This window comes from Aquarana catesbeiana, linkage group LG02 (genome assembly GCF_042186555.1).
Source record: "Aquarana catesbeiana isolate 2022-GZ linkage group LG02, ASM4218655v1, whole genome shotgun sequence".
Classification (NCBI taxonomy): Eukaryota; Metazoa; Chordata; class Amphibia; order Anura; family Ranidae; genus Aquarana; species Aquarana catesbeiana.
In genome coordinates, this window is record NC_133325.1 from 419,287,255 (window position 1) to 419,309,720 (window position 22,466).

The following is a 22,466-nucleotide window of genomic DNA, read 5'->3' on the forward strand; positions in this document are numbered from 1 at the left end:
ACTGTCTAAAGTATGTGCTAATCTTCCTTCCGGGAGGGCCGGGTTGTCAAATAGTGGTGTGAGAGGGCTCGGTTCGGTGGACAGTAAGAATGTCACCCTTCTTCGGTACCAAATCGCCAAGGCATCTCTGGTGAGGGGAGATAGCTGTAGAATAGATTTATGGGTCCCATCGAAGCCCCAAAGGAGTGCCCTGAGGTCGATCGAGGATAGATCTTGTTCCACCAAGGTTGAGGCTTTGATCAGGGGGCGGGGGAACCACTCCAGTATTCGGGAAATTACAGCTGAGTTATGGTACAGCTCGAAATCAGGTAGGCCCACTCCCCCTTTGGAGGTGGGGGCGCATAAAAGCTTATGTTGTAGTCTGGGGTGGCTCCCCCTCCATACAAACTGAATTTTCTTCAAGCAAAACCGTGACTGGGGTGCTTTCAGATGTTCTTAGTGACTTTTGTGCTCCCCTCAAGGGTCTCCACTCACCGGATCCAACAACCCCAAAGGGGCAAATAGCATATGATTATCTCCTCCACGATCTCCTCACCACCACCAAACGGAGCCTCAGATAAAACTCCTTGGCCCTCTAGTGTTTGGGGGGAAAATATAAGAAGGAGGAATTGTGTGGAGAGGGAGCTACCATGAATATAATCTAATCACCAATACGGAGAGCGGAGACTACCCTGGGCGCCTCATATGATCGCGGTGGTGAGGAGATCGTGGAGGAGATAATCATATGCTGTTTGCCCCTTTGGGGTTGTTGGATCCGGTGAGTGGGGACCCTTGAGGGGGAGCACAAAAGTCACTAAGAACATCTGAAAGCACCCCAGTCACGGTTTTGCTTGAAGAAAATTTGAACACCGTTTTTTTGCAGAAATTTATCACCCTATGGACTATGATCATTATTTACAATTTGTTTGGTGTTATTTGTACTATTAGGCAGAGGTGCACTTTTATGTCTTTGTTCAATGCTAAACCACTATACTATATGGTGGTTTTTCTTTGAAATCCCATCACAATTATAGGTGTTTAGTTTACACCTTCTATATTCTTGTGTTCACTTTTTTGTGATTTTTTATCACTTAAGATTGCTTATATTGGCACAATTTACTGGTGGTACCGTAAACCACCACTAGGGGTTATGGTGTTTTTTGTAAACTTCATTTAGATATTTGGTACAGCTTACACTATCACACATCAGGACACCAAGGGATAACAACCCCCCCCCCCCACCTCCCCCTTCGCTGTAGCTGCTCATCCCATATAATCCTATAGGGAGCGCCATACCCCATTGTGAATAATCTTTAACTCTTTTGGAGGATCCTTAGGGAAGCTCCTTTCAGGGGGGCTGCATACCTCAATTCTTTGCCCTAAGCGCAGCCATTATACATATTTATTTAAAAGCGGACATCCTTGCCTTGTGCCGTTGGCAATCATAAATTTGTCTGATTGTGTACCATTCACCAAGATAGTGGCCGTTGGTTTAGAGTAAAGGGACATGATGCGTGCTAACATTCTAGGGCCTAACCCTATCCCGGAGAGGGTGGAATGGAGGAAGGACCAACTGACCCTATCAAAGACCTTCTCTGCATCACAGGAGAGAAGGCAGGTCGGAATATGAGTACTTTGAGCATATGCTATAAGGTGTATGGTTTTGGTGGTGTTGTCCCTAGCTTCACGGCCAGGGACGAAGCCCACCTGATCTCTGTGTATGATCTCTGGTAGGAAGGGTGATAGTCGGTTAGCCAGAATCTTGGCGAACAGTTTTAAGTCTATATTTAATAGGGATATCGGTCTATAGTTAGGGCATAATGAGGGGTCTTTGCCTGGTTTCGGGATTACTACAATTTGGGCTTGGAGTAAGGTTGTGGACGGGGCTATCGTCTCATCTACCACAGTAAATGCCTTCGCTAGGAGAGATGACAATAATAGTGGAAATGTTTTATAAAAACTTGGGGAGAATCCATCGGGGCCGGGGCTCTTGCCATTTTTGAGGTTTTTTTATAGCCAGTATAAAGTCCATGTCGGACAAGGCAGATGACAATTCTTCCGATTTGGAAGGTGGGATGGTGGGGAGGGCAGTTTCTTGGATGTACGAAGGGAGATCTTGCGCGGGGAAACTTAGGCGGGATTTGGATGATGATGTCTATGAAGGTAGATTATATAGAGTAGTATAGTATTGGCGGAATTCCTCAGCTATGGCTGAGATGTTCAGTAATTTCCCGTTAGTGGCCGAATTGATAACAGGTATAGGTTTCCTACGTTGTCGAGGATGTAGCGTATTTGCTAAGTGTCTGCCACATTTGTTAGCTTGAGAATAATAGGCAAATCGCCCTTTGTTCCTTGCCACCAAGGAACGCCCTGCGAAAATTTGTAGAAGGTCCCTCCTGGCATTAGTCAGGTCTAAATGTGTGGATGTGTCAGGGTTCTGTTTGTGGGAATCCTCCAATGCAGCAATGGTGGCGAGGAGGCATACTATATCCGCCGCAAGCTCTCGTTTTAGCCTAGAGCCATGTTGGATAAATTTACCTCTGAGAACACATTTAAGCGCTTCCCATTTGGTAAGTGGGTTAGTGTCATCATGTGCGTGATCGGTTACGAAATGTTTGATAATCTGTATAATGTCCTGAACACAAACTGAGTCAAATAGAAGATTATCATTCAGTCTCCAGGAGGATCTATTTTTGCATGTCGGGATTCTTCCTAAACTCAAGTGGATGGGAGCATGGTCAGACCAAAGAGTAAGGCCTATAGAGGCGTCCGGTTTATAATCCAGTAGTGATTGAAAATGTAATCCAGTCTGCTATAGGACGTATGTGCGGGGGAGTAGTATGTGTAGTCCCTGGTGGAGGGGTGAAGAACTCTCCACACTTCCACCAGGGCAAGTTCAGAAAGGGTTTTTCGCATTTTGGTCAGAAAAGCTGGGGAAACAGAGGACCTACCAGTTGATGTATCAAGGCGGGGTATCAAGGCGGCATTGAGGTCTCCTCCCAGGATCATGTTGGTCGTACCAAAGCGTTTCAGGCCGGATGTCACCGAAGTAAGAAATTGTTGTTGATCCTGATTGGGAGAGTATATGTTAATAACAGTGTAAATCATATTCATATATGACAGTTTAAGGAAAACATATCTGCCCTGTGGGTCTATATAGGAATCTAGCACCTCTGGTGTAAATGTAGCGTGAAAAGCAATGGAGACCCCTTTGGATTTAGCAGATGAATTAGTACTGTGGAACCAGGTAGGGTATTGCTTATGGAGGAAATGCAGGATAGTATCTGACCTAAAGTGGGTTTCCTGGAGGAGGAGAATTTGCGTACGCAGCTTATGGAAGTGGTACAATATTTGCCTTCTTTTCTCCGGGGTATTAAGGCCCCTACAATTTAAGGAGGAGACCTTTAAGGAGGGTTGTGCTGCCATGAGAGAAACAATGTGAGTGGAGTGTCAGGCTGGATATAGGTGTGGCCCGCTGCCTCAAGAAAGGGGAGGGAGGGAGCTTTAGAGTGATAGATCGCCATCTGGTGGGGAACATAGAGAAGATAAGGTTAGAAAAAGTGAAGGTGAGAAGAGAAAAGGAAATGAACAGAACCAAGGCCATAAAGGTCGTACTATAGTGTTGTAGTCAACAAATCAGCTAAAACCCCTAAGTGGGCTGACAAAACCTAAGAGGGGGTATGCGATCAGCGCACAGAGGAGCCCGCACACATCGGGCAATATCAACAAACTTTTTATATTAACTTTATAGCTCAGGACCCTTCATCAAGTTTTATACTTTATATATCTAACATACCGTGGGCTACCAAAGGGGGGGACCCCAGAAATGCCCAATATATAATGACAGCGTAAAGGGTCTGTTACTTGGCTTCAAGACAAGGCTATGTATTACTAAATATTATAATTAAGAGGGGGGAGAAGGGGGGGGGAGACCCAAGGAGGGGTAACACAAACAGGTACTGAAAAGTGTAATTCCTAGTCATCAGGATATTACATTATTAAGGCACATAATAAATTCTGCAAGTGCAAATAAAAATGTAAGGATGACATAGCAAAACAGAGTCCTAACATAACTAGGAACCGATACAATATCACGGGACAGAGGCCTGTGAATAAAAATGGTGGTTAGTCAAGGGGTGGACAGTGGGGCTTCATCTGGCCGTCGACTTGGAGGCTTCCGCTTTAGAACGTTTGTTTCTCTTGGGTTGTTTTTGCCAACCGGTGGTGATCTGCAATCCAGGAGTTGCCGCATGAAGTGGCCAGTCTGGTATAGGGATCTGCGGTAGTTCAAAAGTTCCCAGGAACTTTGGTAGATCGCCCAAAGTGCGTAATGTTGCCGACTTCCCTTCATGAGATGCAAACAGGTTAAATGGGAATCCCCAGCGATATTTGATGTGTTTTGCTTGCAAGGCTCCTGTAACGGGTTTCAGAGCCCGACGCATGTCCAGAGTCAGCTTAGATATGTCTGGGAGCAGTGAAATTTGAGTGCCATTAAAGAGGATGGATTCTTGCGTGCGTGCAGCTTGCATGACGGCGTCTTTGATTGTGTAGAAGTGTACTCTGCATATAACATCCCTGGGGTGTTCCAGGTTTGGGTTTTTAGGGCCCAGAGCTCTGTGCACCCTATCCAGCTCAAGGGGGGTGTCCTTGTCTTTCTGCATCAGGTCGTTGAATATGGCTATGACTGCAGGGGCCAGATCTTTGGTCTCGATGGACTCTGGAAGGCTGCTTATACGTATGTTGTTACGTCTGGCTCTATTTTCTTGGTCGTCCTGATGGTATATTAATTGTTGTATCTGCAGAGTATGCTCATGTAAGATGGTTTCATGAGTTTGCAATGTGGAGACAGTCTCCTCTGCATTGTGCTCATCTTCCTCCAGCCTGTTAGTGACATCCCTGCGCAGCTCTGCTATTTCCTGCTTGTATGAGCACTCCATTCTCCGCACACAGGCTTCGAAATCATGTTTGTTTGGGGGGGCCTTAATGTAAGCCTCCATGTCCCAGCTATTAAATGACCTGTGTGAATCAGGAGAATGGCAAGCCAATCGGATCAATTCATTTTCTGAGTCTCCTGGGGATCTAGCTCGTTGCCTGGTTCTTGCGTGAGTCGTGGAGCGCTGTGACGCAGCTCCCTGTGAGGCTGCATGTGAGCCTGAAGAGCGGGTCGGCGCCATCTTGGATGAGGGGGGGCCGCAGTGATTCGATCCCAAATGGGTCAATTTCTCCCTCCTTTTGTGTGTCAGGGGTGTGCTGGGATTCTCCCCCACCTCTCCTCCCCATAACAGACCTCTTGTCCTGGTTTGTGAAGCGCAGTGAGCTACGGAACGGCTGTTGTGTGTGCGGGAGCTCCTGGAGGACACGTCTTCTCACTCCATGCGCCAAGCCACGCCCCCGAGAAAAGACTTTAAAGGAGCAGTCCTCAATGTCCATCTCTGCAGCCCCAGCTGCACAAAATATGTGAATAGGAAGAGCTCTGGACAGTCTCCCTGTTTATTCACACACTAAAGCATAGTTTACTTTGCTTCCGTTATAAATGAACACGGTGAGTGGTACCAATCAATCACTGTGTTCATTTTAAAAAGGAGGGGCTGCTAAAATGACATATTTATCGGCCCCTTTCCCTGCTCGCTGTCTTGAAAGTTTCCCCACGGCAGCCAGCGGGAGAGGAGGGGAAGTCGGCAGCGCTGTGAGGGGTGGAAGGGGCAAGGGGAGCATACAGCAGGGCTGGCAGCAGAAGGAAGGGAAACCTGGACAGGAGGGGTGGCATTTATTGGAAATGATCTGTATTTTCCTTCTGCAGCAGCTGCGTGCCGCCAGAAGGGAGAAGAGTAGAAGCCAGATTTCAGCTGCTGCAGGAGAAAAATTAAGATTGGTTACAGTAAATATAAGCCAAACAGTGCAGCGTATAAATATTAATCAGCAACAAAAAATAACAATACATTAAACTAACACAGAAAATTATAATTAACTTAGTGACTGTTATAACCAATAAAGTTGTGTACAGTGAAAACAGTGACAGTGAGTAAACAGAAAAAGTGTCCTTCATTCACGAAGGTAACACCATCCATTCACATGCAAGGCTTACCAAAACGCCTGTGACCCCCTAATAAGAGTCAACAATGGTCAACTAACGCTCAATAAAATAGAGAGATCATCAACATGGAAGAGGGTGATCTTCATATAAAGAGACTCCTCAGTCATCCAACTGTTGATTTTGGAAGCAGTGGGCAGGACAGGGGGAGGGCTGTAGCCCTGGTCAGTGGGGCAAGCGAGAACAAGGGTTCTGGTTCCAGCAAATGCTGCCCCCACTCCTGTACAGGTCCTAAGAGTCGGCAAGGAAGGGACACAATCTACCTGTCACCTGTCCACGATCAACAGGTTGCTGACCTTCGTTTTGCATTATTATATATATTAAAAAGAACAAACAAAAAAAAAAAAAAAACAGATTTTATTTTAAAGAGATACCCTCAAGTACAGGTTTCATTTAAAATAAATTAGGCACCTCAACCGGGTGCATGTGCAAAAGTAATGTGTGTGGCAAATGTGGCATTTACTGGTTTATAAAACAGGACAAATCTTATCGTTGGCATCTTTTCCCTTTGAAGATCAAAAGGTGGTGAAGGACAGCGAATTTGCTCTACAAACAAGTCCATTGTTAGCATTGTTTTTCTAACCTGCATTTGGAAAAAAAAAAAAGAAAAATTGACTCCAGCTGGCTGACATGTACGACACTATTGCTTTAACAAATCAGCACTACTAATACAAAGCTATGGCTATACTAAATCAAGAACTGCCTCTGTCTATGTAGAAAATTGATGAAGCTTAATGTTAACTTATCAAGTGTCTCAGCTAACCATTCTGCTAAGGCCGGCCAAATACAGTTCGAATCTCGGCTGGTTCAGCAGGAACTGGCCGAGATTCGAACCATGAATGGTCAGGCTGAATGTTCCAAGTTATTCGATTGATCAACTTGGGTACAACCAGCTTGCTGGATTCTCTTGTGATTATAGCAGCCGCTATTGATAATCACGGTCTTCTCCATAAGACAATGGCCCAGCAGGAAGTATTCCCCTATCAGCACTGTCTGTGTTGATGGGGGGGATCGTGTGAATTTCTTTCCTGAAACCCATGGTAGCAGGAAAGAAATTTGCACCATGTATGGCCTGCCTTAATCTCAGGCACCTACAAGTGCTTACAAGTACCTGTATCGATATAGAAATGTATTTGCATCACTGTAGATCCCCTGGATCCTAAGCCTAGGTTGTACTCTCAGTCCATGTTTCTACATACATCAGCACGAATACCTGGTCCGGCATTGAACAGTCGCACTGCCAGGGCTTTTTGCTGGCCTCTAATGCTCCAGGACTGGACTGATGGGGCCTGAACTTACAGTGCCGAAGACCCCCAAAGACACAGTGGACCTAGGGTAAAGGGCTCCACAAGCAAACAGAAATTCATCTGAGGATTAGCAGACACATTGACTTGTGCGTGCATTCACTACATGGTAGTTGTACTCCAGCAGTGATAGCAGAAACACCTTCAGGTTTTGACTAGTTCACTTTAAGTCTCCAGAATATATAGAATCTCCTGTTCATGGTCATTTTTTTTCTGTAAAAATAAAAAGCATTACTTTCACCCACAACCCTCAATCTTCTGTCAGTTTTGTAATGTAGCTAGCAATTAAAATCTTGCTGAACAGGTTCTTTTTTTTTTCTTTTCTCTAAGACCACAAGACCCAAACTGGCAAATCTGCAGACAGCGAATAAAAAGTTCCTGCACTTTCTGTACTGGTGTGCAATCTATTACCTGCTCAGACATGCTTACAGACAGCTTATTCTCAAACACAAAATAGCATTCTTTAAAGCTGAGTAGTTTGGTATCATGTTTATTACACTGAACTATTTAAGCATAAAAATGTGTTTGTGGCTGTTGTAGGCCTTGTAGAACCATGGTAGATGTATATCTTAGAGTGCTCTGTTCAAAAACATCTTTAACATTAGGGCATACATTTGAGTCATAATTTAACTGGCAAGTTAACGTAAATTGGCCCAATATGTATTGCCTGAGGTACGTAGCTTTCAGAATTGTAATAATGCACAGTGACAGCATTAGTTAGATAGAAACCAGTGATGCTTTGGAGAAGTTAGCACTCTAATCTGGTGTCAGTTTCTGTGCACACACTTTTTCCACCATTAAAGAGCACTTGTACTGAGAGAATGCCGAGATAACCACTCCCTCTGGCCTGGCTCTCTTGCTGATCCCTGGTCTTCACATTTTCTAAGGTACTGACCTTAAATTTTAAATTAAAAAGGAGGGTGCAAACCCCCAAAAAAGTGACAAAAAAAACATTATATTATGAAGAATTATTTAAAAGTTCAGCAGCCCCTTTAAGTGTAAACACTACTCAAAAATGTGACACAATGAAAAAAGTAGGCGCTACTCCTTTAAAAAGTAAGAACATGAAAAAACATTCAAAAAATGCACATCAACATACACTTGAAAGATAATCCAAAGGCAAATATATAAATGTTGAATCAAAAAAAAAATCAAAACCATAGTTCATATATTCGGTCATTAAATATTTGACATCCCAACACCATGCTTAGAAATGGTGAAATGGCATTTCTTCTCTTCAAAAACAATGTGCCTCACCACGTGGTAAAATGCTAACCCACCAGACCCTCATGATCAGTAAAGGCCTATCAAGCCCTTATATATAAATCCACCAAGGCAGTGAAGAAAAGGATTAACCGACTTGGCTTCCAAAGTCATCATAAGCTTCAGCAAATTATATCTCCCATGGGCAATAGGTAACAAAAGCCAGAAGAGAATGATATCATAGTGTAGTAAATTTATTTAAATAAAATGTATCAAAGTGTAAAAGATGTGCACTCACATTTGCATGTGCCCAAGAGGCACCAACAAACAGCCGCAGAGTAGGTGTTCGTTTCACGGACCAGAACTCATGCCCCAGGAATGACGTCCCAGGAGCCCAGACATGACGGTGTCAGGTGTATGACAGATTATTATATAAACTTTATGGTTTTATTTCTTTTGATTCAACATTCATATATGTTTCTGGATGTTTTTTCACACGTATTGATATATATTTTTTGGATGTTTTTTTAAATACTCACTTTTAACAGAGTAGTGCCCACTTTTTTCATTGTGTCACTGACCTGAAATTGACTGTGCAGTTGTCAGCCAACTAATTGCTGTTGGCAACAATCATTTTTGTTCATGAAGCCCATTGTTAAAACATTTTAGTAGAATTCTAGACTTGGCACATGACTATAGGTTGTGCAACTTCCCTCTCAATCTACAGTGGGGAAAATAATTATTTGATCCCCTGCAGATTTTGTAAGTTTGCCTACTTACAAAGAAATGATGGGTCTATCACTTTTATCATAGGTGTATTTTAAAATGATAGAAATAGAATATCAACCAAAAATACAGGAAAAAAAAAAAACACACACACATGCTGCAAATGTTATTTTACTCACTGAACTGCAACTCAATTTATAAGTATTTGATCCCCTACCAACCAACAAGAATTCTGGCTCCCACTGACTGGCTACAGTATGTGCTCAAGTGGTACACAGATTAGTCCTGTCAATTTAAGAAGGTGCTCCTAACGACAACGGTAAAATGGTACACTGCATTTTCACAGACCCACATAAAAAGTGTATGTATAGCCAAAACTTTGAATTTTCATTTTTGAATGGAGTGGGAAGGGGTGGAAACCCTGCTTTTTAATCTTATTGCGGCCTGTGGCCCGATTTCCCTTCCTGTCCTGGAGACACCAGAGGAAGTAGAAATCTCTCCAAATCGAAGATGTTAAGTGGTTGTCGCCAGAAAAAGTGATCCTATTGAAGGTGTATTTTCATATTCCAATGATAACTGTATACTGTATCTCTGGGAGTTCCCATTGCTTGCTCAGTGACAATGGACACAGGACAAATACAAAGGGTGAGTTCTCCCAGGCACACATACAGTAGTACAGTTTCAAGCCTTAAAAAAAAAAAATCAATTTTAGCTATAGATCCACAAAGAACCATCTACTGTAGGATACTACATGGGAATCCCAGAAGCATAACATTTAGGGCCCTTTCATACAAGTGCGATGCATCATGTCGAGGCAGTCTATTAATTTCAATGGGCTGCCCAATATTTCAAAGCACATGAAAAAAATTGCATGTGACATTGCAGTAAAGCATGCACATTGCTATAGTGCAACAGTAAAAACAGGCCTTAAGAATAGGTTCACACTTGTGCAGGTGGTACAGCTCGTGTTTGCGCATGCAGAGCAGCCTATTCATTTGACCCTTTAACCCCTTCAAGCCTGAGGGTAAAACAAATGGTAATGCCTAAGCACAATTTTGCAACATTGACATATGTACGTTTTTACAAACATAGCATCACAACTACCTTGTGCATCCAGATGGATAATACGGTGTTTTATCAGGATAAATTGGGCTTTCATTTGGTGGTAAATGGTAATGGATACCTCCTGATTTTTCTTTTTATCATCAAAGATAAACTGTCCTAAAATAGTAACATTTTATTTATTTAGCTGTATATTTCTTGTTACTACCATAACCTACCACCAAAGAACAGCCCAAAAAAAAAAAAAAAAAAAAAAAAATGTCCTGCTTCCAACAATCGCAGCGATACCACATATGCGTATGTTAGTTGTTTGTAACCGTAGTACAGCTCAGAAACAATAGTGCGCATTTTGCTTTGTTTTTTTTTTATCCTACCTAAAACAGGCTGACACCAAAATTTTTATTTTTTTAAATCCTGCTCAAAATATACTGACCATGACCTTTGACCCTTACTTGACACATACATTATCCCTGGCACTGACCTAGATTAAACATTTTTTCTTGATTTGATTTTTTTTTTTTTTTTTTTTTTTTTTTACACACAGTTGTTTATTTACAGTGCATCCAGAAAGAATTCACAGTGCTTCATTTTTTCCACATTTTGTTATGTTACAGCCTTATTCTGAAATACCCCATAATGACAACGTGAAAGAAATTGGTTTGAAATCTTTGCAAATTTATAAAAACGAAAAAAAAAAAAAATTTATATATATATATATATATATATATATATATATATATATATATATATATATATATATATATATCACATGTACATAAGTATTCACAGCCTTTGCCATGACACTCAAAATTGAGCTCAGGTGCATCCGGTTTCCACTGATCATCCTTGAGCTGTTTCTACAATTTGATTGGAGTCCACCTGTGGTAAATTCAGTTGACTGGACATGATCTGGAAAGGCACACACCTGTCTATATAAAAAGGTCTCACAGTTAATAGTGCATGTCAGAGCACAAACCAAGCCATGAAGTCCAAGGAATTGTCGGTAGACCTCTGAGACAGGATTGTACCAAGGCACAGATCTGGGGAAGGATACAGAAAAATTTTTGCAGCATTGAAGGTCCCAAAGAGCACAGTGGCCTCCATCTGTAAAAATTGAAAAAGTTTGGAACCACCAGGACTCTTCCTAGAGCAGGCTGCCCAGCCAAACTGAGCGATTGGGGAAGAAGGGCCTTAGTCAGGGAGGTGACCAAGTGAACCCGGTGGTCACTATGACAGAGCTCCAGTGTTTCTCTGTGGAGAGAGGAGAACCTTCCAGAACCACCACCATCCCTGCAGCACTCCACCAATCAGACCTGTATGGTAGAGTGGCCAGACGGAAGCCACTTCTCAGTAAAAGGTACACGATGGCCCACTGGAGTTTGCCAAAAGGCACCTGAAGGACTCTCAGACCATGAGAAACAAAATTCTCTGGTCTAAAGAAACAAAGATTTAACTATTTGGCCTGAATGGCAAGTGGTGGCAGTATCATGCTGTGGGGACTTTTTTTTAGCGGCATGAACTAGGAGACTAGTCAAGATCAAGGGAAAGGTGAATGCAGCAATGTACAGAGACATCCTTGATGAAGCTCTAGTGGTGCTCTGGACCTCAGACTGGGGTGGAGGTTCATCTTCCAACAGGACAATAACCTTAAGCACACAGCCAAGATAACAAAGGAGTGGCTACAGGACAACTCTCTGAATCTCCTTGAGTGGCCCAGACTTGAACCCAATTAAACATCTCTGGAGAGATCTGAAAATGATTGTGCACCGATGCTTCCCATCCAACCTGATGGAGCGCAAGGTCCTGCAAAGAAGAAATAGGAGAAACTGCCCAAAAATAGGTGTGCCAAGCTTGTAGCATCATACTCAAAAAGACTTGAGACTGTAATTGGTGCCAAAGGTGCTTCAACAAAGTATTGAGCAAAGGCTGTGAATACTTACGTACATGGGATTTTTTATTTTTAATAAATTTGCAAAGATTTCAAAACAAAACTTCTTTCATGTTGTCATTATAGGTTATTGTTTGTAGAAATGGGAGGAAAATAATGAATTTAGTCCATTTTGGAATAAGGCTGTAACATAACAAAATGTGGAAAAAGTGAAGCACTGTGAATACTTTCCGGATGCACTGTATCTCTCTCTGCAAGCAGAGAGAGATGCATTGTATCTTTCCTCACCATTCATAGAGAGAAACACAGGGATGGGCGTCAGAGTGACTGATCACTGTGATAGCCTCTGATTGGCTATCACAGCAATCAGGTGACCTGGAACTGGAAGTTTCCAGGTGCCGATTGTTAGTATGGGACCCGGTGAGACCCTGGTCTCTGTGCTGGGAGTGTGCTGTGGGCATGCTCTCAGCACAAAGACAGATACGCATATATGTGGCCCCACGGAAAAAGCCCAGTGCAGTGAGGTCACTTGTATGCATAATGTAAAAAGAGTTAAAACCGCAGCCCCATGAATCCACAAGGTGTTGCGGCACCATTCAGTTTCACGCACCTAAAAACGTGCTGCATATTTTAATGCGTGAGGATGACCTTCATGGCAGCCCTGCGCAACTGTAAAAGAGCTGTGCATTTTGCCTGCGGGTTGAGGAACACGCGTTCCCCAACAATGTGTGTGCATCTAAGCCAAGAACAAGATCAGCAAGTAGGTTGCGTTTCCTAATCCAGTCAGATGCAAAATATTTACGACTGGAGTTAAAAAAAAAAAAAAAAAAAAAAAAAAAAAGCAGACATGAGGATTAGGAGTTTAACATTTATTTTATTATCAAATGTCCATAATGAATATAATCTGTACAGCCACATTACAATAAAAACAAATCGATGGACAGAGGAATGTAACAAGTTAACAATGAAAGACTTGCATACTAAAATATATTTCTGTAGTTTGTATATGGGATAAATGACATTAAGCAGCTTGAGAATGTCTTTCGGTGAAAATGTTTGTGTACATGGGCTCATGAAAACATTCTTACCAATAGAGAGAACTTTATACACAGATACAAAGCAGTTCGTAATTACATGACTTGAAGCCTATACTGAATATAAAAAGAATTGTGTAAGAAAATACTTAACAGATTTCCTTCTGCAGTATATGTGCCAAACCATTTTAGTACACAGTTTATAAAGTATATAATACTTTTACTGATAGGATATCAGCGTGGAAAAGATGAGGAGATCCCGTGCTCACATTTCCAGAATGTGTTGTGCTCACCAATATAGATAGATCACATTGCTTACTACCATACAGTAGAAATACTTCTTGCACTAAGCAAGTGGCTCTCTTTCCGTGAATTGTACTATTTTCTATACTAATAAAAAAATAAACTGCAGCCCTGCAAAGTAAAATTTTTGAATACTTTTACTATAAGCAGACATAAAACGCTTTGTTGAGGCTGTAAAGACTAAGGCCAGCACTTAGCACCCAAAAAGAGCCATAACTGTGAAAAAGGCCAATGTAATGGCATTTACATATAACAAGAAATAATACACGTTTTCAGTGGTTTAATGCAGACAGACGTAAGATAGATAACTTATGACTACTGGGTTACTGAATATTATTAAAAAAAAAAAAAAAAAAAAACTAAATAATGGTGGGGTAATGTACACCAGAGGGTTTTAAGTGTATTTTGTACACACTGCTATAAGCCAGCAAAATGAAAAAACAAACATGAAATCCCTTTTAAGTACAAGTTGAGAAGTCTCTCATCCATACTGCAACGTTTTATTTAGAAAAACAAAAAAACAAAACTGTAGATAAAAATATAATTTCAGCATTATTCAATAAAGAGTTCTTCTTGTTCCAAGTGCTAATGCTAAAAGCACACTAACCGATAACAACCAATCAGAAAATACCCTGCTCACCAATAAAAGCTTAATTCTGACTGGTTAATAGGGGTTACAGCACTTAAAGTGGTTGTAAACCCGCACAACCCAGTGAAGTGACTGACTCCAGGTGACAGAGATGAAACAAATCCCCCTACATAAGTTGTACCTGTTTATCTGCAGCCAGCCATTTACTCTACATCCAAAGTGCAGAATTTACACGGGATCTCTCAGCTCTGAAAAGTAAGGGGCAGGAAGTTACACTCTGTGAGGGGTGCTCTGAAAGCTGATTGGAGGAAAGGGACACCCCCTTCCACACAGGAACAGAGCTGTCAGGAAAAGTTGTCAGAAGTGATTCATGCAGATAGCAGAGGAACAAGGCAGCAGACAGAAATGACATTTAGTGCTCTAGATTGAAGTAAATACTATAGAGGAATAGGCTTTGTTCATATTTCAAGTCTGAGGTTTACAACCACTTTAGGAATATGAAATCCTTTTTGAATAAGGTCACTTTTTTAGTAAAAGGTGAGGTAAAGTTTTATCTGTTTTCATTTATTTTACCAATAATTGGACTTTAATGTAGTACAAGCAAATTTCAACCCAAGACTTCACAGAGTCCTCCTTTGAATACGTAACTGTTCCTATTGTGTATTGTATAAAAGACAAGAATACGCAACACCCAAAATGATAAGATCTTTGTTCCGGTTACATCACTTGCAAGCATTAGGTCATTTTTCCTGGGATCATTAGCATAGGAAGCTTGCTTTTTTTTTTTTTTTTTTTTTACTACAGCAAGTTCAAATGGAATGCGAGATGTATTCATAAAATAAACAGGTGCTCAACAGAGTGTTAATCACCGATCCAAATTCCTATCTTTAGAAGTCTTGCGTTGTCAACCTGGACACAGGTTACTTTAGATTCACACACATGGACTAATCATCACGCAGGTCTGGCACACTCATGTTCAATGAATCACTAAAGATGGTCATATGATACCTACACCTGTTATTGAATAGTCTTTGTACAACTGGTTCCATTGTCCTCCACAAAATCTGAAAATTCAGATGGGTACATCCAGATTTTTATCATTGGTGAGGAAATCCATTAAAAATTTAAAACTTGAGCAACAGGCTTTTAAAATGTATGGATGCTTTTAATGTGACACAACTTAAAGCTGTCGTCACTTCATATAATATAAAAAAAAAAACAAAAAAAAACACACACTGTTCAACCTAAAGAGTTTGATCACGGTGGCCTGTTTAGGGCCTATTTACACCTATTGTACGTCAATAAATGTACACAATTGTTTGAAATGGTGCTAATTCACATCTGCGGGATGCTTTAACATGCATTCTGTATTTTTAATGGGTCATCACATGTCCTAAGGCCTATGCTCATGAAAAAAGGTGCAAATCCAGTCTGAGGGTTAGTACACACAGTCCTCAGAATCAGAAACAAGTCAAAAACAGCACAGAAGCCGGGAAAATGGCTTGCATTTGCAATGCTTTAAAAGTGCATTCACATGGACTTGTATAAAGTGGGGGAAAAGCAGCAACAATGCATCAGAACAGTACATGCTACATTTATCAAAACAAAAAAATAAAGCAAACATGGCAATAAACACAAGTGAATACTGCTCAATACAGTCATATTTGATACACTGCATTTCAGTCCTTCCACACTACTTCACCAAAACCCTAAGGTGTGCCTTTGTGCGTTCAGCACTGATCACTGCAGGTAAAATCGCTGGCTGTGCAGTGAGCTGCGAATAGCTGCAGCCTCCGGCAACCTGTCATAGTGAACGGGGCTGGCGGCTGCACCCAACTGCTGAGAGCCGCAGCGGGTATCAAAATATCCCAACTGCTACAATTCGCACTGGCCTTAATCACCGTTAATGTAGCCTTAGTGTTTATTTTTCATTTTCATTTTACATGCCCAATAGTAATGATACTTATTTTACAAAGATTACAAAAAGGCACACAGTTGTCATCTGGTCATCTGCCCAATTTATATTGTACCAATGTAGCCTGCAGCCAACAAACCAACAATTTACAATGACATTCCAAAGCATTTCCTACATCTGCCAACGTACCTAGAAGGTTGTGTGTAAATAACCAGTTATAATACTAGATGACTGGGTACATAGAGTAAATGATAATTTTGACCAATTTTTTGGAATGTCTTTTATGGGACAAATCATAATTATATTTGAATGTGTACATTCCCATAAATGGGAAAGAGAGATACATTTCATAAATAGCATGGCTCTTTTTACTTACCAAGGCACATTAGTTATGGCAATGATCAAGAAACTACGTTGATGGCAACTTTTACTCTGAACTAGACTCACTAGACCAGTGTTTCTCAACTCCAGTCCTCAAAGCGCCCCAACAGGTCATGTTTTCAGGCTCTCCATTATTTTACACAGGTAATTTGATCAGTTTCACTGCCTTAGTCATTACCACAGCTGTTTCATCTGAGGGACATCTTGAAAACATGACCTGTTGGGACGCCTTGAGAAACACTGCACTAGACCATTTGCTACATACTATATACAGTATCTAAATGGAAAACATGCCATAACCCTAATAATGCATTGAAAGACAACAGCCTTTTCTGTGAAAAAGACAGAGGGGGTATGTATAAAGCAATTGAGAAACTGGCAAGAAAAACAAAGCTGCTGCCCAAAATATCTGATTCCTTAAAGAGGAAAACCTTATGGAGCACTATGGACATCAACTCCAATGTTGCTCCCCTTTTTTTCCTTTAAATAAGCAGTCCTCTTACGGTTTAATGCCCAACAGTAATATACATGTGGAAGAAGTTAAAAATACTGTAGGTGCACGTGGCCATGTCCTTAGTTAATCATACCAGTCAATAAGGAGCCTATATAAAATTATTAGACCCCCATCTCTTGATTATCAGTTATCTAAATACAGGACAGACATAGGAAACACTAGCATCTGGCTTATGGGATCTATTAGTTTGCAGATTATCAGCACTCGGTTTGCAAGTTACATTTAGAGAACGCAATAAAGCCTGGTACACACAATAAAATTATCGCACAAATTATCCTTTTTTTGCATACTAGTCTCCATATTGAAAAATAAGGTTACTAAAGTACAAAAATTCTCGTAGAACAAAAAACATTTGTAAGTGATGTAATGTATCGTATTGCATTTATATTGTATTTTCAGACCAAAACTGAACTGATTAAACGAAAATCATACGATCTGATATTGTACAAGAAAAATTTTCATGTCTGTTCGTTCAGATAATTTCAGACGAAAACTGTGTATGAAAGATCAGATCATACGATCGCTTTGAAAGCGGTATTTTCCGTCAGATTTTCTGATCCTGTGTACGGGCCTTAACTCTGTCACTGGAAACTGTGCAAGAATATTTACTTAGGCTAGGTTCATATCTGTGCGGCTCTGCAGGTCGAGTTTTACACAGGCCTGAAAATGCAGGAAAAAAGCTACCTGCAGCATTTCAGAAATTGCACCCCACACAGAAACTGCAAGTGCAGTGCAAAAAAAAAAAAAATACAGGCCAGTAAAGCGCACTACAAGGTCCAGCCCAACAAATGGCAGTCTATGGTATCAGCATGGTGAGGACAAAGGATCATTTCAATATACAAGGATCCTGCAGCTTGCCAGGTGAAGATCCAGGGAACTCAAACAAGAAATGGCAGCCCAAGATCCTCATTAGAATGATAGTCATTTTTTCCATAAAAACAAATAGCACACTTACATGGTAGAATCTTGGTAATCAGCATAGAGGCGAAAACTCTGTTTTTTAACAAAGGAGGCGTGAATCTCTGAAATGCATTACCACCCCCCACTTCTCAAGGGCACAAAGGGGTTGCCACGATGTAGACTGCTCTTGTGCAGAACGCCAACAATTGGCGGGCTGACAGCAGTCATGATCTGATCTCCCTGATGCCGGTTAGAGGGGTAGGACAGGCTTATACACTGACAGCTTCTTCATCCATCACATTGCAGACAACGCTGTGGTGTTTTCATCTTCAATCCATGCTGATCACTAAGATTTTGACATGCAAATGTACGATTTGTTTTTATATAAAATAAATAAAATTACTTTATCATTCTATGAGATCCCCTGCTGCCATTTCTTTGTTGCAAGTGCAGTGCAGTTCCCAGTATGAGTGCAATTTCCAGGTGCGTGTGGTGTGTCATTAGCAATAAAAAGGCACACGCACAACACTCCTGCATTTTTCTGTGCAGGAGGTTGCGGCTGTGTTCCCGCAGCAGTTATCGCCTGCACAGATGTGAACCTAGCCTTAGCCACGGTTTCTTCTATACAAAAAAAAAACCAGAACACTCCAGTCAGCACTTTCAGCCATTGGCTGAGAGTGCCAATTGGGAGCTATATGGCAGACCTTTTTCAGTCATGCCCCTTAAACAGAAGCCGGCTAAACTGGCTGCAGTACACATGGGCTGAATGTCGGCCGGTTTCTCTTGAACTGACCAATGCTGCCCGACATTTGGCCTGTGTGTACTAGGCTTAAGAGACACCCCTGACAGGTTTTTTGGCCATCTGTGCCCCATTGGGGAGATTTACTTTTACTTCCAAAACAGAAAGGGATAGGAAATCTATCCAAAGTGAGGAAATTCTGGTGTGTCACCAGAACTGGTCTTCCCATTCAAAGACTTCCCCTCTATTAGTGTTCTGATGTCAGTACAAAGTCTTAATTTTCTTTTACTTTCGATGATAATGGTAAGCAGGACAAATAAGTAAATCTCCTAATGGGGACAAAGACAGCAATAAAAACTGACGTGTGTTCTAATCTCTCTCCACTCTATCCAAAACTGAAAAAAAAAAAAAAAAAGTGCTGCCTTTATTCAGATTACTTTATTAATCCCAAAGGGAAGTTACTTTACACGTTAAATAACAGACTCTGCAGGCTTTTTTTTTAATTGAGTAAAGTATGAATATACACTAACTGCCCCAATTTTGAATTTACCGCACTAAATGCAATTTCCTAGGTATTCTACCATCCACATGCATGAAGACAACAGTCCCTTACAAAGGCCAGACTCAATTTCTTGAGATGTTCTTAAAAGGAAAACTCTAGTTTAATGATTATTAAAAATATACATCTTATAATATAATCTATACATATACAAACCATTGCTAAAAAAAGCTATTTTATTTTTGCGTTAGCAAAATTGTCTTTTCATTTCGAACAGCAAATACCAATTTCATACAACTACAGATAAAAAAAAAATTAGGAAATATTTATTTTCTGCAACCGTCTTTGGTCAAGACTTCTTAAGCTGGCCATACACCGTACAGATTTTGGACAGTCCTAAGAAACCAGATAAAATTCACTCAGTGGGCGACACGGTCTACCATCTCCCACTGACATGCCTCGATTGAAAATCTGAAGGAGACGGGCAGACGATGGTTGGCAGAACTAAAGCAGCATCAAGTCAGATTCAGGCACTGTTTGGGTGTTTTGACAGGTGGCAGGGCTGGCTGTCAAAATACAATATGTACAGCTGGAGATTTGTCCATCCGTGTGGTATAGTGTGGAAGGAGGTAACTACTGAAATATTTTTTTATTTCAGCTTGCAGGTTAGAGGAAAAGAAATCCTTGTGTGTATAGACAGTTTTAGTCAACTTGTTGACCTGTTTCTGTAAACAGAGCACTGCCTCTCTATAGGTCTGCAGAGAATTTGGGGTCACATTTACAGAAGATGTTTGGAAAATATGGAACCCCTTCCATGGAATAGTAGCTTCATCACTGATGCTTACAAGTGCTGCAGCCTAGTGTGGGAACAATGCTCCCACTATGCACTGGACCAGCCAATCTCTGTGTCTACAAAATGAATCCTAAAATCCATGCAATGTATGTATCATCTGGAGGGCAATGTAGTTGACCTGGAGGGCTTTTTGTTTCCCCAACAAAACTGAAGTTTCACTGGGTACCAGAGGAGCTTGCACTACTAAAGCAGACCATAGCTTTCAATGATATCTAATCAAAAGGAAATAAAAAAGTGGCCATTATGGCTATAGCTCTATAAATATTTTATAATAAAAAATTAAAACTTGCTCTCTTTATTCAATCATTATGGCTTAACAGTAATAACTATTCTGATAAATAATTATTTACATTAAATAAAAGGTTAAACCAAACATGTTTTCCACTAAAAATAATACTTACTAAATCACATTCTGGGCTCAAATAAGTTGAGCATTTTTACGTTACCTGGCTTATTTTTTAAGGCAAAATGCAGTGGAGGGAATTTACTAAAACAGGAGCAGACTGAATCTGGAGCAGCTGTGCACAGTAACCAATCAGCTTCTAACTTCAGCTTGTTCAGTTAAAGTGGAAGTAAACCCCCCTATTGTTTTCAGCCAAGGAAGCTGCCATATTGGCCTCTATTTAATCTTCAACTGCCATGATGATGCAGATGTGATCAGTTTTGACACCAGCCAGTGGATGGTTTGACAGTTTGTTGAGAGCACAACCAATGTGAGTTACATTCCAGGCAGGTGTTTTTTTCAAACTATTAAATCAATGGATTTACTTCTACTTTAAGCATTAAAAATGTAAGCTAGATATTTATTGATTGCCACACACAGCTGCTCCAGATTCTGGCCACCCCAGTCTTAGGAAATGGCCCTAAATTATTTTTTTCTGGTTTTTCTAAACTCACGAGGGGGAAGAGGATTTGGTTGCTATGGGTTACTTCAATTTTACAAAATATCATCACCCTTGCTCTTGGGGCATTTTCTTACTAAATAAGGGCACAAAAGGATGCCTTTTTAAACATGATTAAGAGCCATCTGTAAGCTAAAATTGACAGTGCCTACAAGAATCAAGAGGGGCAAAAAAGCTTGCATTGAAGGGTTAATTTAGTCCACAGTAAATAACCCGGTACTGGCCATTACGACCAGTTTTCTAAGAGCACTCATAGCAATTAGACAGAAGTACAGGCACAATCAAGCCAATCTCAGGCTTGTCTAATGGCCATCTGTCACATATACAATTCAATCGTATGTTTGGGTTACGTATGAAGGAGGGGCAGCCATTCAATACCAAAACACCTCCAATGGCTGCTTATCAAAGGGAAATGCACAGTGATCATACCAGCAGGACCCATCACAGCTTTCCCCAAGATCGGTCTGATGAACAGGTCTGACAGCCACTGCTGCTGCCCATAGACATATATAAACTTGTTGTGCAATCTTAGATTTTGGGTACCTTGACTAGACAATATCGGTCTGTGATCGGTTCATTCTCCTACAAAAAGGGTCATTCACAGCCTTGTCTTTTTTTGAAATATAGTTTAAAAACAGGTGAAACTGATGGAGTGCACTTTAGACACCAAAAATATTGCACACTACTATTTCTAAAACTAATACGGCCCTGACACTGGATAAAATGAAATAAAGTAGCAGCCTTTTAGTATACAATAAAATGAAGACTGATCAAAACAGAAACTGGACCCAAAGGAAGAGTTTATTCAATACAGGAGGAGTGTTTTGTTAATAGGCACACTTTAAAGTGTTCCTAAAAGTGGGAGATTTGAACAGAGCATATGAAAGTATAAGCAGAGGTTACCTGTAGGAAATACCACATGCCAAAAGAGGATCTAAAGCTATGAATAAGTAAACTAAAGCAGGCCACAGATGCATAGAATTTTGATTAACAAGTCTTTGGAAAAAAAAATCATATGAAAATTCTAAGAACATTTGTTTAAAAGATTTTGCTTGCTTTTAACATTTTATTTTGGAATGAATGGACTTTACAGAACGAAAATCACATACACCATTAGAAATGTGCTCATTAGAGAAAAATTTTCCATCCAGTTTCTTTGAAAGTTCTTGTCAATGTGGTTGAAAACGAAGGTTGACTTGACCAACTTATGATTAGAAATACAAAACAAACTTTCTTAGAACCTTCTTTCCATCAAGAATATTTGTTCAAAATTCTACCCATCTATGGCCAGCTTTAGAAGCAAATACTAATTTCTGAAAGTCAAGTTTTGCTTCTCTCACCTCCTGAGCAAACCTATTGATTAATAAGACCATTAAGAACAGTAAGGGGGTAGGAGAACCCAGAGCAAGTTTGTCATATACAACATAAGTCTAGATGAAAATATAAATTGCTTAGCGTTTGAATTGTCCAGGTTTGTAACATATACTTTTTGTGACACTGCAAATTTGACCAGAACTTTGGGGTTGGTCATTAATATTTTTTAGGAAAACTTGACATACCCACCTCTAAACATGTTCACCCTGC